Source organism: Babylonia areolata, chromosome 26 (genome assembly GCF_041734735.1).
Source record: "Babylonia areolata isolate BAREFJ2019XMU chromosome 26, ASM4173473v1, whole genome shotgun sequence".
NCBI classification, from domain to species: domain Eukaryota; kingdom Metazoa; phylum Mollusca; class Gastropoda; order Neogastropoda; family Buccinidae; genus Babylonia; species Babylonia areolata.
This window is the reverse complement of record NC_134901.1, coordinates 18,436,201-18,446,200: the sequence shown is the minus strand read 5'-3', so window position 1 is coordinate 18,446,200 and position 10,000 is coordinate 18,436,201. Positions and strand designations below refer to the sequence as shown.

At 45.2% G+C, this 10,000-nt stretch overlaps 1 protein-coding gene across 1 annotated transcript in view; it reads right to left on the bottom strand.

The window, feature by feature from the left end:
- LOC143300261 (uncharacterized) overlaps positions 1-10,000 on the bottom strand; it is a 46,620-nt gene that overhangs the window by 9,372 nt on the left and 27,248 nt on the right. The gene's annotated exons all lie outside the window — the stretch shown is intronic.

Here is a 10,000-nt window from a genome sequence, read left to right as displayed (position 1 = left end):
AAATATTCCTTGTGAACCCGGTACACTTGGTAATAAAGACATATCTATTCTATTCTACTACTACTAATAATACTAATAATAATAATAATTCCGACAATAATGATAATATGAAGGAGAAAAAGAAGAAGAAGAACAACAACAACAACAACAAGAGGGCGACGACGTCGACGAAGAAGAAGCAGAACAAGAAGAGGACGAGGAGGGAGGAAAAGAACAAGAAGACGGCGGCGAAGACGACGACGAAGAAGAACAAGGAGGAGGAGGAGAAGCAGAAGGGAACAGAGGGGAAACAGGGATGTGCTGTTTAAAAGAGAGTCAGCAACAACCATCACGATGTGTGACGGGGCTTTGAACAAAATTCCAAACAAACAAAAAATAATACTGAATAAACTTCTTTTTTTCTAAATAAAGAAGAAGAAGAAGAAGAACAACAACAACAACAACAACGACAATCTGTGTGTGTGTGTGTGTGTATTTGTGTGTGTGTGCGCGTGCGTGCGTGCATACGCTTGTATCTGTGATTATGCCATAAATTCAATATCTGCATGTGCTGTGTGTGTATTATGCAAATATCTGCATTAACAAAACCCATCAAGTCCTTCAGAACCGAAATGACACCAATCAGTATCAACCCCGATAATAAAAGAAACCTAACACCTGCCCAAACAAGGTTCCCCGCCAGGTGACACACACACACAAACACACGCGTGCGCGCACGCAGGCACGCACACGCGCACACACACAAACGCACACACTTACACACACACACCACATACGCACACACACACTGTTGTATCACACACACACACACACACACACACACACACACACACACACACACACACTGTCTCTCTCTCTCTCTCACACTCACACACACACACACAGTCTCTCTCACACACACACACACACACTGTCTCACACACACACACACACACACACACACACACACACACACACACACACACACACACAGAAAGCAGAGAAGAACGGCCTCGTACCCAACGATGCAGCAAGCACAACTAACGAACACGATACCACATCAAATCATGTTCCATTTATTAGAGAGAGCTCCAGCCGACAGCATGGGGCCACTGAACACAACATCAGCCCCATGCTGCAACAGCTGCATAATGGGGAGGGAGGGAGGGAAACCCAATCCTTATCAAGGGGAGGGAGGGAGGGAGGGAAACCCAATCCTGACCAATCAATGACTGCCACCTCCCGGAGGTAGAGAGAGATCCTTCCAACCCACACACCGCCATCGGAAAATTGTTCCGCAAGTCACACACACACACACACACACACACACACACACACACACACACACAAATCGAAAGAAATCGACGGGTAGCTTTTTACGGCTACAGTAAGGTTAGTCGCGCCAAATTGCCCGTACACTACTTGTTAATTCTGTCCGGTTTCTTTCTTCTTCTTCTTTTTTTTAAATTTTTTTTATTTGGGGACGAGGGGTTGTGGTGGTAGATGTGGTCGTTTGGAACTGACGGAGGTATGGAAGGGGTTAGGGAAAGACTCAAACTCTGACTCGATGGTTTTAATCGATGGTTTTAATTAAGTGCTTGTTTGCACCAACGGCAAACATACATGTATGTGTGTGGAGAAAGTTGGGAGAGGGATAGAGGGAGAACATTTCAAATATAATAATAATAATAATAATATTAATGTGATAACATTACTTTAAACACATTGAATAGGTTGAATACATTTCATCGTTTTCATGTAAGGGTGAGAGAGAGACAGAGACAGACAGACAGACAGAGAGAAAGACAGACAGAGGGAGAGATCAGACAGGCAGACTGACAGAGATAGACAAACAGAGAGAGAGAGGAGTAAGAAAGAAAGTGGTTGGCTGGGTATTGTCTACCAAAGACCCAATCAAACGGATGAACCCCCTATAGAAGATGTTTGTGGGGGTAAAGTCTGGTTTTAGTACATCGTCAGCAGAGAGAGGGACACATACACATACAGACAGACAGGTAGAGACCAGACAGAGGCAGAGACAGACAGACAGGCAGAGACAGACAGACACAGACAGAGACAGACAGACAGACAGGCAGAGACAGACAGACACAGACAGAGACAGACAGACACAGACAGAGACAGACAGACAGACAGGCAGAGACAGAGACAGAGAGACCGACGCTGTGAGAAGAATGGGGGAACAGCGCAGTTATTGGACACATGATGCAATGGCTGTATTGCATCAAAGAGAGGCGACATGTCTGTGGCCTCTGTTCATTGGTGAAAGCCATGGAGACGGCAGCCAATCATCAGGCAGCTTCTATTGGGGGGGGGGGGGTGCGGGGGGGGGGGAGTGGGGAATGAACACTCCGCTGCTCTCTTGTTTAATCTACCGGCAAAATGTGCGCGCCGCTTGCCACGTTGGCAAGGACACTTCTTTTTTCTTTTCTTTTCTTTTCTTTTTCTTCGTATTTTTGCTTTCCTTTTTGGAGTGAAATACCCTCTCTCCTCCACCTCCATCTCCATCCTGTGTATTTGTCTTATTATTACCATGCTTATGCCTTTATGTAGTATTGTATTCGCATCCTATGAATTTAATATATATATATATATATATATATATATATATATATATATATATAATGTAGTGAATTGTGTAATGTAGACCCTGTTTCAGGACGGGGACTGGATGAAAAAACAAAAACAAGAAAAAAACAAACTAAAAACAACAACAACAACAACAACAACAAAAAAAACACGCTCCAGTGCTTATCTATTATCCTCGAAAATAAAGAATTTGTCTGTCTGTCTGTCTCTCTCTTTGTCTCTCGCCCGCTCGCTCGCTCTGTATCTCTCCTTCATTTGTTTTTGTTGCTTTTGTTGCTGGTGCCTTCTCGCTTCGCTTTTTCTTCTCTGTCATAAATCTGGGGTTTAATTAGAGAGATTATAGCACGCACTGGGCCCTCCATCACTCACTCCCTCTTGTCCTGCTTTGACTACGGTGGAGAGGGGAGAGGGGAGTGCACTACTCTCTCTCTCTCTCTCTCTCTCTCTCTCTCTCTCTCCACCTCTCTCTCTCTCTATCTATCTATCTCACTTGCTAAATCTTGTAGGCGAAGCACATAGTAGAAGAGAAAGAGAGAAGAGAGAGAGAGGCACTGAGAGAAAGACTAGAGAAGTAGGAGGAGGAGAAGGCAGAGTTAAAAGATTTATCCTCAGCAGTGGAAGACAGTGGCAATGGGGTCGGCACTGGCACAGAGAGTGAGAGAGATGGAGAGAGAGAGAGGGAGGGGAGAGAGAGAGAGGAGGAAGAGAGAGAGAGATGGAGGGAGAGAAAGAGAGACGGAGAGAGAGGGGGGATAGAAAGAGAGAGATGGAGAGTGAGATATGGAGAGGGAGGGGAGAGAGATGGAGAGACAAAGAGAGAGAGATGGAGGGAGGGAGAGAGAGAGGAGAGGGAGAGAGAGATAGGGAGAGGGAGGGGAGACAGATGGAGAGACAGAGAGAGAAAGAGAGAGAGAGATATGGAGAGAGAGACAGACAGCCAGAGAGAGAGAGGGGGGGAGTGGGGGGAAGTGAAGACGTGAAGTGTGGAAGGTGGATGTGTCTGTACGTCCCCCCCATCCGTCAGGCACGGGGAAGGACTCCGTTCATCACTGGTCTCCGCCCTGATTGGATCTGGCTTCGCCCATCAATCTCCACCGTACAGTCGTCACTCCCTGCCCTCCACCCTCACTCCCTGCCCCTCCACCCTCACTCCAGTAGGGTACACCACCATCCTTTCTACACACCATTACCACCACTCCCTACTATACACCGCCATCCCTTCCACACACCACCATCCCTAATATACACTATCACTCCGTATCACACACCACCACTTCCTGCCATATATCACTACACCCCTACCACACACCATCATCCCTTCTACACACCACTACCACCGCTCCCTACCGTACACTACCATCCCTGCTATACACTATCAGTTCCTATCACACACCAGCATCCCTACTATACACCACCACACCCTACAACACACCACCATCCCTACTATACACTATTACTTCCTATCACACACCACCATCCCTACTATACACTATCACTTCCTATCATACACCACCACTCCCTACTATATATCACCACACCCTACCATACACCACCATCCCTACAACACACCATCACCCCCTATATCACACCATCGCTCCTTACAATTCACCATCACTCTCTACCAATTACCATCACGCATCACTCTCTATCACACACCATCACTACCTACCGAACACTACCACTCTCTAATATCTTTTAGATATAATAAATTATATATATATATATATATATATATATATATATATATATATATATATATATATACTATACGCTATTTCTCCCAACCATAACCCCTCACTTCCTGCTACACACCATCACTCTTTTACCTTTCACCACTATCCACTAGTCCCAACACTAAATGCCACAGGGCCACTAGTTAAGAAGAAGAAAAAACAAACAAAAAACAACAACAGTTCCAGCAGTTTGTAAAATATTCCAGAAGAAAATCTATAATATGGGTTACTTTGTGTGACATTTGGAAACCGGACGAACGAAGTCGTTCCGGAATCTTGTAGCAATCACCAGAACAGTAGCCCACTTTCTGTTTTCAATGGATACATTTGTCCTTAAAACTGTAAGGTTTCAAAATCACATGAGGATAGTTTTATGGTCTAAAAGAGAGAGAGGGGATGAATTCCACTCTGAGTTGAGCTGAAGGTCACGTCTCCATTTTAAAGACCATTTTAACGGTCGTGTACAAAGTTAATCTTCTGCTGGAAGTAAAGATTTCACACTTGTTACTAGAGTCGACCTTTTCCCTCCCTCCCACTGGGTGTTGTGACTCAAGCAAGAGATAAGAACCAGCTCTTGTCTTCGTTTCAGTCAGCGTTTTATGTCCTGTGAATTGTCTCCAAAGTCCAAGAGTGTCTTTAATCGTAATCCATGCACCAACCACATGGCCACACACCACGAGCAACAGAACTAGCAACATCAAAACACACGCATACGCGCACTCAGGCAAACACACACACACACACACACACACACACACACACACACACACACAAGAATCAAGAATATTTAATCCTTTCACCCCTTTTGGGGCATGGAGGATATATAATAGCAATAGTATTTTACACCAAAATTAAACATAAACAATTAGAATAACATAACTATCAGAAACAGAATACAAACTACATGAAACACAACATAAATGATGATAGTATTTTTCTGGTATTAAACCTCAGGATAGATCAGACTGCGTTGCTCATCTTTGCAACATTACTTATATTTAAACCAAATTGTCTTGGCTGCATGAAATAAATTACACAGAAAGCCTCTTCCAACAAGAAAAATTAAACACACACACACACACACACACACACACACACACACACACACGAGAGAGAGAGAGAGAGAGAATGAGAGAAAGAGAGAGAGACGCTTTGACACTTTAATGTCATTGGCCATGAGGTCCTTATGACACGGACGAATGCATTAACGTACTTTAGTTTTATAACAAACCAATATAAACGAATGAAATGGTGAAAGCAAATAATGAAACAAAACAAAGGTCCTGAGAGAGAGAGAGAGAGAGAGAGAGAGAGAGAGAGAGACAGAGACAGAGACAGAGAGGATTACACAAATAAATCTTCCCACAACCCATCGCTTTCAAAACACAGCCCGCAAGAAGCGGAGGATTACAGAAAACGCGTGCGCAACCCAACAGCTTTGGCGGCCGGTGTTTTGTTGTACTGGGCCGGGTGCAAAAAGCGGAAGCGGCCCGAGAGAAAAATGGATGGAAACTCTAATCTCCCTTGGCGCTGAAAGCTAATGGGAACCGGAAATGACTGAGAGCACAAAGCTCCCTACAAAAAAAAAAAAAAAAAAAAAAAAAAAAAATCGGTCCACTTTGTCAGTGGGATCATCCGCCTTTATTTCCCCCGCACCACACTGACAACGGGGGCACCGTCCCCTACAGATGAAAAAAAAAAAAAAAATGAAAAGAAGAAAAAATAATAATCAGGTTGAATTCCTGCCCGTGGTTTTATTTGTTTACTGATGCCTCATGTCGCACGCGGACTGGGGGGCTAGGGGGAGGCGGGGTTGGAGGGGGGTGGGGGCTGCGGGAGGCTGCGGGGGTGGAGGTTGGGGGGGGGGAGACAGAAGGGGGCGATATTGGAAACGGGAATGAGAATGGATCGGCGGCAATCGGGAACACAGATCACACGACAGCACGGCATTTGCTCCGGAGCATCGGCCAGAATTATCGCTCTTCTACGGACAGTTCTTCTGAAATTACATCCTCTGTGTGTGTGTGTGTGTGTGTGTGTGTGTGTGTGTGTGTGTGTGTGTAGAGGTGGGGGTAGGGAAGGGTGTGGGGTGGGGCGAAGGAGATGTGACAAGAAATATGGTGCGCATCCGCGGAGGTTGAACCGGCGGCGACAACAGTATAGCCTATGTGTGTGTGTTATATTCATTTCGAACTGAACAATATAATCGTTTCACGTGACAAAAGTCAGTACTACAGTAGCATTATACAAACTGACTGACCGTGACGAATGGGATGGGTGTTGCTTCCCAGTTACAATTTGTTCTGCTCAGTGTGTGTGTAAGTGTGCGTGTGTGTGCGTGTGCGTGTGTGCGCGCGCGCGCGTGTGTGTGTGTACGTGTATGCGAGCGCGTTACCGCTTCCCTTCACCATTAATTCTAATATTTTTACTTCTTTATGTATTTTGTCAAATTAACTTACTTCTTTCTTTTTTTCTTTTGATATTCACGCTTTACACAAACCCGAGACATTACTGATCACCACGTTGGGATATACAACGGTCTGGCATCTACTCATTCCCCCCCACAGATGACGTGATGTAGCGCATATGGATCTGTCCGCACGCTCTAACACCTCCCCTGAAACTGAAACTGAAACTGAGCTTGTGTTCCGTTTTGTCTTCAAACCTTGATCTTGGAGTAAGCAGTAATCCCAGAGCACACGCGACAGGTACTGTACTACACATACTGGGGGCGCGTGGCGAAACCAATACCTTCCAGAAAGCCTAACATGTATGCGCGTCGGATCGATAAACTGATTGGAGCTGCAGCGAAACTCTGTTGTTTGTTTTGTTTTGTTTGTTTGTTTGTTTGCTTCGTTTTGTTTTGTTTTGTGAATACGGAAGATACCAGTTGTTGGTTTTTTTTCAATAGCATAATGCATGCAAGTCATCCTTTTCTTTTGTTTTAAATAACAAAATCGATATCATCGATTATGTGTAGAGTATCATATTATTTCAGTTTTATCATGTGCCGACTAAAATACACAGAGAGACAGACAGACAGACAAGACACACACACACACACACACACACACACACACACACACACATTGACACACACTGACACACACATATAGTGCAGAATCCCTTACTTCTTTTTTTTACCTTCCCTCAGAAAAATTCAGTGCTTCCCCCCCTCCTCCCCACCCCCCCCCCCCCAAAAAAAAAAAATTAATATTTTCTCGCCATCCTTATAGCCAGTTAATTTCTCGCAGTTGCGTCCTGACCAGTTGGGTGTGTGTAATTCGCATAAGATAACACTTTCAATAAGGCTGTGTCGCTCTCTCCCCCGTCTCTCTCTCTCTCTCTGTCTGTCTGTCTCCGCAACCTCCTCCCCTCCCCCCACCACCCCCTCCCCCCATCCCCCGACGTCCCTTCCCTCCCCCAACCACCCCTCCCCCCCTCCCCCACGCCCCTACTCCTCCTCACTTGACAAACACCCGCTTCTCTCTCTCTCTCTCTCTGCCTTCTTCTTCCTTCCCTGCCCCACCCCCTATTGTGATAATGGAACAAGGAGGATGTATGTGAAGCGATATTTTAAGTTTTCTCATCCCCCTCACCCCCTTTTACAGTTGCTTTGTTGCTCCTTTGCAAGGAGGCACGAGAGAGTTTTATGCGCTAATCTCTTAGCACATTTTCCGCCAGCATCCCTGAAACGGGGAGGGAAACGCTGACAACTTTACTGCCCGCTTTTCGTCGTTTGGCGGCCTTCACAAATCAACTTCCCTCCGTCCCCCAACACCCTCCCCCCTCCCCCCACCACCACACACAACACACAATCTGTGTGTGTGGGTGGGGGGGGGATATTAGGAGTTGTTGGGAGGTGGAGTAGGCTGGGGGAGGAGACAGGAATGGGAGTGGCAGGGGGATGGTAAGAATTCCTCCATCTCCTTCCCCCTCTCGCCCCCCCCCCCCTCCCTAAACCCCTCATCGTCCAATAACAAATCACCTTCACCTCCCGTGATTTGACTGTGGAGGAGGAGATGGGAACAAGGTGGCCTGGTGGGGGGGGGGGGGGGGCGGGGGGCGGGGAGGGGAGGGGGCGTGGGTCGTGGGGAGTGCTGGGGGCGTGGGGTTGGGGGTAGGGTGGTGGGGGTTTGGGGCAGCGAGTGGTGCCAATATAGCGAAAAGCAAATTGGAATGAGAGACAACTTGCTAATGTAAATTGCCAGCCGCTCTGGGTTCTGAACACACACACACACACACACACACACACACACACACACACACGGATATGCACACATGTGTGTATGTATGTATGTATGTATGTATGTACATGTATATATGTAGATAGATAGACAGATAGATAGATAGATAGATAGATAGACAGACAGACAGACAGACAGACAGACAGACAGACAGATAGATAGATAGATAGACATTCTCTCTCTCTCTCTTTCTACACACACACACACACATATACATATATATATATATATATAGAGAGAGAGAGAGAGAGAGAGAGAGAGAGAGAGGAGAGAGACATCGATAGACAGATATGTGTGTGTGTGTGTGTGAGTGGAGAGAGACATAGACAGACAGGCAGACAGACAGAGAGAACTCAAAATGTTTGGGGGGTTTTCTTTCCAAGTATTAGGGGTTTAGGTTTATTCTTCCAATTTGTCCTTCACAGAGAGAAAGAGACAGACAGACAGACAAAGAATTTCCATAATAAGGGAAAACGACCACCTCCGTCTTTTCACAAAAAATGGGAAAGTGACGAAATGAAGGGGAATGCACGACAAAAATCCTCATGTCTCTTTCTGTCGTCACCTCTCTCCCCACCACAGTGGCACGTGCAGTATACTGGGTCAAGGTCGGGTCGTCTGGAGCAGCTTCACACAGACACACACACACTCACGCGCGCGCGCGCACACACACACACAACACGATTTTTTTTTTCCAAATCACTGTCAAATAGTCCAATTGGATTGTTGTTATAACTTTTTTTTCTTTTCTAAGGGGGTGGGGGGTGTCAAGAAATCTTGGACTTATCACTGTCTGATTTTGTTTCTCCAAACTTTGTAAAATAGTCTAATTGGATCGTTGCTATAACCTTTGAATTTGTTGTTGTTGTTGTTGTTTGTTTCTTTTTGTTTTTGGATGATTTTTTTTTCATTCCGTTGATTTTCTTTTTTTGCCTATATGTTTTAGAGTTGGAAAGTTATTCTCTTAGTCAGACTGTTGTAAAGTTAATGAAGTGAATAGTATTGTTTTCATCCTTTTCCCTTCCCCTCCCTTTTTTCTCTCTCCACGCCCCCATTTTTTTCTTTTTTCTTTTTTTTCTTTCTTTTCCTAGTCTAATATCATTTAATGTGGATAGACATTAAATGAAATTGAAAACAACAACAACAACAACTACAACAAACCACACACACTCATCCAAGGAAGAAGCCGACGAGAAGTGAGTGACAGGCCGAAAAGTTCAAAACGCCTCCAATGAAACTGTCTCTATCAGGCCTGAAGTTTCCCCCTTTTCTTCAACGTCAGTGCCAAGACTGGTCCGCTCACTGGGCGACCCGGAGATGACTGACAGTAAGCCACGCGTAGACTACCTGTACAGGTACACTTTAAAAAAAAATTGTTTTCTTTTCTTTTTCTTGTTTTCTTCTCTCTTTTTTTCTTACTTTTTTTTTTTTTTG